This window comes from Trichoderma citrinoviride (assembly GCF_003025115.1).
Source record: "Trichoderma citrinoviride strain TUCIM 6016 unplaced genomic scaffold BBK36scaffold_22, whole genome shotgun sequence".
Classification (NCBI taxonomy): Eukaryota; Fungi; Ascomycota; class Sordariomycetes; order Hypocreales; family Hypocreaceae; genus Trichoderma; species Trichoderma citrinoviride.
In genome coordinates, this window is record NW_020194730.1 from 215384 (window position 1) to 226077 (window position 10694).

A 10694-nucleotide genomic window follows, 5' to 3' on the forward strand; every position below is an offset into this window, starting at 1 on the left:
GTAATAATAGTAATAGTAATAATAGTAGTAATAGTAGTAGTGTTAATAGCAGTAATAAGAATAAAGAAGATAATAATAATAAAGATAATAAAGAAAAGGTTAAGGTAAGTATTTAAGGCTAGATTTAGTATTATAAAGTAGAAATTTAAGGCTAAGTAAATATAATAAAGTAGGAAATTAATAATCCTTTTACTAGGCTTTATATTTTTAAAGCTATTTATAACTTAATATAAAAAAGCTATAAATTTAAAAGGAAATTAATTACTAATTATAAGAAGGTAAGATAATTATATTAAATAAATAATATAATTATTACTACTTCTAGTCTAGTGTAAAAGATAAGAGATAAAGTATAAGGTAAATAATAAGCTTAATAATAAGTATATATTATAAAAGGTTATAAAAAGCTAGTATAAAAGAAATTTAAACTTATACTAAATAATTCCTTATTCTTTTATAAATAAATTCTTAGCTAAATAGTTAAAGTAATATATATTTTTTATACTATTAAAAAGCTAAAGAAAAGCTTTATTTAATAATATATAATATAAGATTATATAACTTATAGTTTACTTTAAAATTAATAAATTAATTTAAAATTAATACTTAATTTTAAGATTATATTTTTATATTAGGATTTTATTTTTATTTTTATATAATCTTAATTAATTTAGGTTATTTAAGATTACCTTCTTAATTAAGACTAGTTTAATTCTTAATTAGCTAAATTATGCTTATATTATTATACCTTATAAGTATATAGTTATAATACCTTATAGGTGTTTTATAACTTTTCTTTAAATTTATTTAATTTACTATTTTTTACTAATTTAGCAAGAGGGGGACTTTATTATACTAATCACTTACCTAAATAAGAAGGAGCTATTACCTAATTAAGTAATATTAATTTTAAATACTAGCTCTTAATTAGCTAAAAAAGGCTTAATTTTAGAATTTTATTTCTTAAGCTTAATTTTATAAGAGCTTATAATAAGCTTATAGCAGCTATTATACTTATTACTATAGTATAATTTTTATACTAGAATAAGCCTAGGAAGCTTATTCTTATACTAATTATATATTTTTTACCTCTTTTAATAATACTAAGTTTTATATTAATAAATTTAGTAGATTTTTATAAATTTACTAAATTAAATAGCTAATAAAAGCTATACTTTATTCCTTTATAAAAAAGAAGTAATTTTTTATTACCTTTTTAAAGTCTTCTGCTTTAATAGCCTGTTAATTATAAATAATATAATACTTTATTAACTACTGCTATTACTATTACTATATATTATATACTATAAGTATACTTATAAGTTTATAAAAGCTATTAACTATTCTAATTATAGCTACTGCTTTTTTCTTCTTTTTAGCTATAAGGCTATTAGCCTAAACTACTACTAATAGTATTAATAATAATAGCTATAATAAACTAGCTAAAATTACTTATAGTATTAATAAAAGTAGTAATAATACTAGTATTAGTAATATTATTAGCTAGTTAGCTTTATTATTATTATTACTATTACCTAGTATTAAAGTAAAGTCACTAAGTTTATTAGTAATAGTATTAAGCTAAGTTAAATCTATCTCTTTAACTTTATAATCCTTTTAATAATTAATAATACCTTTTAAACTAGCTAGTTAGCTATTTTTTATAAAGGCTAGATTATTAATTATATTTATAATATACTTATTAATAAGTAAGTTATTTAAGAATATCTTTTATTATAACTTAATATTAATATTATTATTAATAAAAAAACCTTTATTAATAACCTAGCGCTTAATCTAACTATACTATTAAGTAATAAGGTTAGTATTTTACTAGCTTATTAATAGTCTTTTAGTCTTTAAGTTATAAAATATACTTAATATCTTTTTAGCTATTAAAAAAACCTATTAATATTTCTTTAAATATTAATACTTATTCTTTAGCTGCTTAAGCTTTTAAGCATACTTAAAAAAGCACTAGACTAGCTATAAAAAGAGGCTTAATAAACCCTCTTATAAGTATACTTTTTTTAATAAATTTATTAAGCCTTACTGCTATTTTTTAAAAAGTAATAAGAGGAAGTAAAAGGTCTGCTTATTTAATTACTTAATAACTATATAAGAGGATTAGCTAATTTAAAATAATAAGATAATTAATAATTAGCTTATAATAACTTAAAAAACAGTTATAATACTATATAAATTAAAGTATTATTAAACTAGAAGAGAGATAAAGTATTAAATAAAGTTAAAATTAGCCTAAAAGTAGTAAGAGAGTGTTATTTAGTTCTAGTTTAGCCTTATTACTAGGGTTTTTAAAATATAAAATTAGCTAATTTATAAATTTAACTAATATAATATATCCTATTTAGCTAGCTTACTAAGAAGTTAAATAAGTTAAATTATAGCCTTAATATTATAAAAAGCAGTATTTCTATTTTAATATTAATCTACTCTCTCTAAGTATAAGGTAAGGTAAGGTACTTATAAGGCAGGGTATGTTTTTAATAAAAGGTCTAGTAGTAGGTTTATAAAGTAGTTAGAGTTAAGAAGCTATATTATACTTACTCTCTTTTTTAAAGTCTTACTAAATACTATACTTATTTTTAATATAAAACTCTTATAAAAAGCTAGCTCTTATAGTAAAGGTTAGAATTATAAAGGTAATATAGTAACTTTACTTATTAAACTTACTATTAGGATAATATATATAGTTATATACTGCAGTATATACCTTTTAATAATAAACTATAATATACTATAGCACACTATAGTATATAAAGGTTTATAAGAAAAGAATATATATATACTATTACTATACCTTTAATAGCTAAATAGTTTAATAGTTAATAAAGTAAATAGATTAATTAAAAGCCTTTATTTAATCTATATAATATAATTGTTTTTTTAAGCTTTATTTCCCTTTCTTATAATATATTATAAATTTAGTATATATAGCTAAACTTATAATATTATAATAAACTAGCATTTTTATAATTAGTAAGTATATATATTTCCTAAAAGATAAACTATTTAAGTAAATAGCTTTAATAAAAGAGCTATTTAGGTTTATATTAATAAAGAGTTAAGTTAAGTCTTAAGTATAATAAATAGTTATATAGTAAGTAATATAATAAAAAGGTATTTAAATTTAATCTAGTTATATTATTACTAGTATAATATTATTAACTAGCTATTTAAACTATTTAAATAAGTAATATAAATAAAACTTAAATACCTAGTTATCTTAGCTTAAATTATTATAAATTATTATTAATTTATATTAATTCTTTTTATAACTTAAATAAAATTACTATTAATTTATATTATAAAAAGATATAATAGTAAAAAAGAAAAACTTAGTTTTAACTAAACTAGGCTATAAGCATAAAGCTATTTATAATTAATAAGTAACTAAGCTATGCTAATAATAGTTAATAATAGTAGTTATAATAATTACCCTTTATAAGGAAAAGCTACCTTTATCCCTAGAGGTCTTATATTATTATTTATAAGAATATAAACTTATTTAGTATTAAGATAAGGTTAAATATATAAATATCCTTAAGGTTATTAATATTATATTTAGGTTTATTAGCTATAGCAGATAGTTAAGCAGTAGTATTAGCAGCTTAGTTACTTTCTTTAATAGCTAGTATAACTTTTATATTAAAGTATATAAAAAACTTTATAATGCAGTTAAAGGCTAGTATAATTTTAATATCTAGATTATTAATATAAATATTAAAGTTATTATATATCTTAGTAATAGTTATATATTATTAAAGCAGTATTTTAATAGTTTAGGTAATATAGTTATTTATATAGTTAATTTAGGCACTTATAGTATTAAGCTTATTATTTATAAGCTAGGTTATTATATTTAGATATTAATTAATAATACTAATACAGGCTATTATAACTTAGCTTACTAAGCATTATCTAGTGGTTATTATAATATAAGAGGCTATTAGTAATAATAAAGAACTTCTATTAATAAAGATTAATTAAGTAATAAGTAATAAAGTATTAATAAGCGCTAAGGCTAGTAATAATATTTATATAGTAAGAGTAGTAACTAGTTAGCTAATAGTGCTAAAAGTTATAAGTAATAGCTTATATATAGTAAGGGTTACTAGCTATAATAAGGCCTTTATAAGTAGGTTTATAATAGCAGTAGTTAGTAAGGAGGTCTTTAATATCTACTTAATAATAACTAGGGTTAGCAGTAAGTTCTTTACTATTTAGTTATTAAAGGTAAAATTAAAGCAGAAAATAGAATTTCTAAAGGCTTTTTAAGTACTAGCTGCAGTTAGCACTTTGCCTTATATAGTAACTAGAGTCTAAGTTTAAGAGCTTATAGTAAGATAAAAGAGGATAACTGCCTTTATAATGTTATTAAACTAGCGCTAATAGTAAATATTATTAAGCTATATAGCCTTAGCCTTTTACTTATAACTAGTTATTACTTAGTTTAGATCTAGATAGTAATAACAGTAGTTAGCAGTAAAGTCTAAAAAGGAAACTAAGCCTAGTTAACTAATAATATATAAATTAATAAAGTTAATAGCAGTCTTATTATAAATAAAATAAAAGAAAATATACTTAGCCTAAGTAGTGTCTTTTTTAAGGTTTTTATATATAATATAGGTGCTTAAGGAGCTAATAGATAACTTTATAAGCTTAAATTTACCCTTAGCTAAGAGTTAAGTATATTCCTGCTAGTCTTTAAGGGATATATTTATTACTTATTTCTAGTAGCCTTATATAGTATATCTAGCCTATTAAAAAAAGTTATTAGCTTTAAAAACAGAAATATTAAAGTACTTAAGCAGCAGCAGGGGAATATTTAGCTACTTAGTAAGGTTAGTATAGTTATATTAAGTTATTATTATTAGTTATTAAGTTATAAGGCAGGCAATTTAAAAGTTTATAAAATAAAGGTTTATAAAAAAAAGAAAAGATAAAGTATAAGAGGAGATTAAAATATAAGAAATTATAAGTAAGGAAGTTAAGTTATAAGTTATAGTAAATTAAGCATTTATTAATTATAAGTAAGCATAAAGTAAGGTAAAAGTAAATATACTTAAGCCTTACTTATATTATATAGCAGCAGCATAGCTACTAAATGCTATATTATTATACTAATAGTTATTACTTAAAATCCTTAATAAGCTTAGCAGTATTAATTATAAGCAGGTCCTTATTATACTATTTATTATATTTAGCTATCTATCTATGCTATTATATTAAGTACTAGTAATAGCTATTAAAAACACATTAACCTAGGAGATATTTAATCTTAAAAAACTGCTATTCCTTATTATTACCTTCTATTTAAAAGGCTTTAACTATATTTAGCTAAGGTTAGTTAAAGGGGTTATTATTTAAGGGTGCTAGCTTAAGTTAAGTAATAAAGACTATAAGGTAAATTTACTAATATAGCAGAAGGTTTAATTTAAAGGCATATAGATTAATTTAATAGATAATTTTTAATAAGCTAACTTTTTATTATTTAAACTTATAGGATTAACCTAGTAACTTATAGCTATAATAAAGATATAAGTAGACTTGCTAGTTTTTATTAAAGGAAAGTTATTAGTATTTAGTGTTAAAGCATTACTTATACTATATATTAGTAAAATCAGTAGTAAGTTATACCTTATGCTAATGCAGCTAGCAGAGGAAATCTAGTATTAAGAGAGCGTCTTTTACTATTAATAGTACTAGTGCCTCCTTAAAGAGGCTTAATAGCATTTATAAACAGAATTCTATAATAAGCTTATTAAGTAAAGAGCTAATAAAGTTAATATATATATTATTAAGGGATAACTATATAGTAAGTAAAGCTATAGGCTAATAGCTATTTAAAGTAATAAAGAAGTAGTAGTAAATAGTAGCTTTAATAATAGTATTTATAAATTTAGCCTAGCTATTACTTACTAAGTGCTAGGCTATAGTTATAATAAGATATATATATAAAAAAGAGAAAAGCTTAGTTTAAAAGTCACTTAGCTATTTATAGTCTTAATTAAAGATAAAGATAAAAGGCAGGCCTTAGTTAGTAATAAGTTAAAAGAAGACTACTGCCTAAGCCTAGTTAGCAGCTAAGTATATTAAGTAACTAGGAATAAGTTTATATTTCTTAAAGCCTTTATAAGTTAAATTAAGGATAGTATTATACTTATTATAGCTAGGCTAGCAGAATATAATATTAATTAAAAAAGCTATTAAAAGAGCAGAGATAAAATTAAGGCACTATATCTTAAAGGGCATTAGTAAGGGGGTAATTAGCAGGAGATCTCCTAGCTCTAGTTATTAAGATTATTTAAAGTTAGCGCAGGGATAATAGTAAATATAAAAGTAAATATATTATTATATATTTAAGAAAGTAAACTTTTATAATTTATAATAAGTATAGGCCTTACTAAAATGCTAAAGGTTATAAGCTATTACTAAAATAGTTTAGACTATAGGATTAAGAATATATAAGTAATAAGTGCTATTAGTTACTATATAAAGTAGCATGCTATCTTAGTAAAGCTTAAAGGCTAACTTATATTACTATTTAGTCTTATTATTATTAATAAAGGCATTAAGGGTATTAAGCTACTTAAGGATTTTATAGTATTTTATATTAGCAGAATAGCTATTTAAGAACTAATAATAAATATCTAAAAGTGCTATAACCTTAATAAAGACTAGGGCGTTAAAAGGCATTAAGATATTATGCAGGGCGTTATTATTAATAACTAATAGAGCCTTTAGGTAGTTATTAATATAAGGCAGCTATAATAATATATTTAGCAGGATATTAAGTTTATTAAGGATATAAATAATAAATAAAGGATATTAAAAAAGGAAAATACTTATATTAATAATATATAGGTTTATTTTAATAATATTAGCTATTACTATTATCTTTTAATAAATAATAAGGCTAAGTGTAAAGTAGTTAGTAAGGATAATAAGCACTAGAATAGCATTATAAAATAATAGCTTGTTTTTAATAATAAGCTATACTAAGTAAGTAAGTTCTAACTTAGTTAGCTAATACTAAGTCTTAGCTAGACTTAGCAGCTTATTTTAAAAGCTAATATAGTTAATTAATAATTAGTTAAGAGATTTTATAAAGGCCTCTAGCTAAAACACTTCTTAATAGTAAAATAAGATAATACTAAATCTGCATTCTTAAGTAGCGTTAATTTTTATAAAGAGCTATTAATTCTAGTTATAGTATATAAGCTTAAGAGCTAAATAGTATAGCAGATTATCCTATATAAGGTTAAAGGCCTGTTATTATTCTAGTATAAAGTTAATAAAAGTCTATAAGATAAAGCCTTTATGCTTAGCTTTTAAGTCAGTCTAGCCCTCCCTAGTAGTAGCAGAGAGTAAAAATATCTTAAGCTTAACTAATAAGCAGATTTTAAGTATATATATAAAGATATAGTTATAGATTTAGTTTATTATAGCATAGTATTATTTAAGTAACTTAAGGTTAGCTAGAAATAACTAGCGCTAAAGGGCTAATACTTATACCTTAGTTAAAGCTAATCTTATACTATTAACTTAGTGTCTTAATAAGATAATAAAAGGGTAGCTAATAAAGGATTTCTATAAGGAGAGGCAGAGGCCTTATTACTTAAAGAGGGAGAAGATTTATTAAAGGTAAGTAATATAGTCTTTTAATAATATTAAGAAAATAATTATATTATTAATATAAGCCTAGGCATAGTGCTAGAAAGGTTAAAGTATGCTATTAATTTATCTTTAAATATATAATAGGGAATTGCAGAATCTTATAAGTATAATATTTAGTATTTCTAGCCTATAATAAGTAATAAAGGTAAGGCATTCCTTATAGTTAAGATATATAAGAAACTAGTAAAAGAATAAATAGGCATTAATAATAAAAATATACTTTATGCCCTTAAGGGCAGTAATAAAGTCTTTTTAGTATAAGAGGGGGTATATATTAAGGATTATAATACTATTTAAACTATATATATTAATAATAACCTATCCTTTATTAACGCTATTAACCTTTTTCTAAACTATAAATATAAAGGCTATAAAAGGCATAACTCCTCTTATTTAAAATATACAGCTAGTAGTATAAAGGGGGTTAAATATATCCTTTATAACCTTATAATCTCTTTTACCTAAGGGATATAGTTAACTATAGACTTTAGCTATCTGCTAATAATCTATAAATAGCATCTGTATTTAGTCCTTAAGTAGTATAGCTATTAGGCTATAATTATACTAGACTTTATAAGCAGTAATAACTTTAAAAAAATAACAGGCAGTGTTATTATTAATAGTATTAATATAAACGCCTTTTAAAGAGATAATCTCCTTATAAAAAAAATAATAAATACTAAGCTAAGGTTATCTTAACTATAAAGGCCTAAAGGCATATTTATAATTAGCAGCTAGTATAAAAGGGTCCTCTTTACTTATATCTAGGCATTATAGCTAACTATTATTAGCAGAGGGTTATATTAGTAATAATAGTTAATGCTTAGTATTAGGCTTATTTATAAAGCTGTTTTAGGCATATTACTAGTAGTAGTAATATATATTATTAGTAATAGTAAAATTAGAAAATATTATATTATTTATAACTATATTATTAATACTAACTATATAAGTATAAGCTATATTATACTTATATTTTAAGATTATACTAAGGCATATATTATAAAGCAGGTAGAGTTTATAGTTATTAAAATTAATAAGGATAATAAAGGAAGTGTTTATATTAATAAGCATATATAATATGCCTAAGTAAGCAGGAGTAAATATAAAGGCGCAGTTATTTAAGAGCTTAGTGTTAGTAATAGGTATTTTAATAGCTTAGTAAGAAGGAATAATAATTATATTACCTTATACTATAAGCCTACTACTGCTTAATAATAAATTTAGATAAAAAGCGTTATATTTTAGTAAAATATAATTATTATTATATTAGTCTTATAATTAAGTTTAACTTTATATAAGTGCAGCTATTAAGTGCTAAGGAGGAGTATAATGCCTATATTATAAGTAACCTATATAGTAACTAATATAAATACCTATTAGTAGCTATTACCTTATTACTTATAAAGATAAATAATAAAGGTTATATACTTATTTAAGATAATAAGAGATTTAAGCCTTTTTACTATAATAAGTGCTACTTATTTATAAGTAACTCCTAGCTACTAGGCAAGCTATTTTTTATTAGTAATAAGCATAAAGTAACTACTATTAGTAATAATATATAAAGCAGGGCTTTAAATATTAGCTTTAGTATAAGTATTAAAGAAGGTATAGGAATATACTATAAAGTTATATAGCCCTAAGCCTTTATAAAGCAGCTAGGCAGTAATTAACTTAGCAGCAGTATTAATTAATAAGAGGCTAGCAGAGCTATATAAGTAATATTAAGTATTACTAAAATAATTAAATAGTGCTTAATATATAGTAAACTGTATATAATAAGTATAGCACTTTAAGCAGTCTAGCTTTAGAATATTACTAGTATACTTACTTAAGCAGCATAAGTAATATTAAAGGGCGTTATTACTATTAAAAAAGAGGAGATAACACTAGTAGCATAAATAGCTTAAGAAGGTAAGGATAATATTAATAAGAGAGATTATAATAAAGCTATTATTTAAATTACTATAGTTATTAAGCTTATCTTATAATATCTTAATATCCTTAATAGCCTAGTATTCTAGCTCTTTATTATATTACTAAATAGCATTATTATTATCTACAGGAACTAGAAGGCTTAAGTTACTTTCCTAGGCTATTTAAACTTAGTTAATACAGCGCTTAAAACAGTAGAATTAAATGCATTGCCCTTAAGGCTTCTATTTATTAAAGGCAATAACTAGGTTAAAAGGCTGTCTATCCTAGTTAGGCTTATTATTCTGCTTAAAGTTAGCGGCTTTTTTATAGTTAAGGAGATCCTAAGACTATAGTTAGTTATATTAAGGAGGACCCTAGCGTTATTAACTATAATTCCTATTTTAAAAAGTATCCTTACTAAGATAGCTATTAGCAGTAATTTATTTATGCTATATTACTGTTTTATTATTAAGTTCTGCTAACTAGCAGTAGCGTTTAATATACTAGCTAGGCTTAGGCATCTTAAAATATAAATAGGCTTTTAACTTATTCTATACTTATAAAAGTATAGCTTTATTTAACTTAAAACTATATACTTTAATAAGACAGATAGCCTTTATAGTAAATATACAGATACTATTACTATATTAATAAGCAGTATAGTTATAATAAAAGGACTTAAGTTCTTACTAGGCTATACTTATATCTATTTTAAATTAGTCTCTTAAAACCTTAATCTAGTAATAAAAAAAAAGTTTAATATAGTATTTATAAATAGCAGACTTTAATAGCTATATATAATACTAGTTAAGGGCTTTACTATAAAGAAGCAGTATTATATTTTTATAAATGCTTTATTAAAAACCTATAATAGTATAGTCCTTAAGGGCATTAATAAAAAGGAAAACATCTTTATAATAATACTCTTAACCCTTATAAAAGATATCTTCCTTCTTATTAATATTTAGCTAGAAAAACCTAATATTAATAGCCTAAAACTTACTAAATATTAAGGGGTAGTTAAATAATACACTTAAGTTAGTATTAAAGCCTAAGGATAAGAAGGAAGTAGC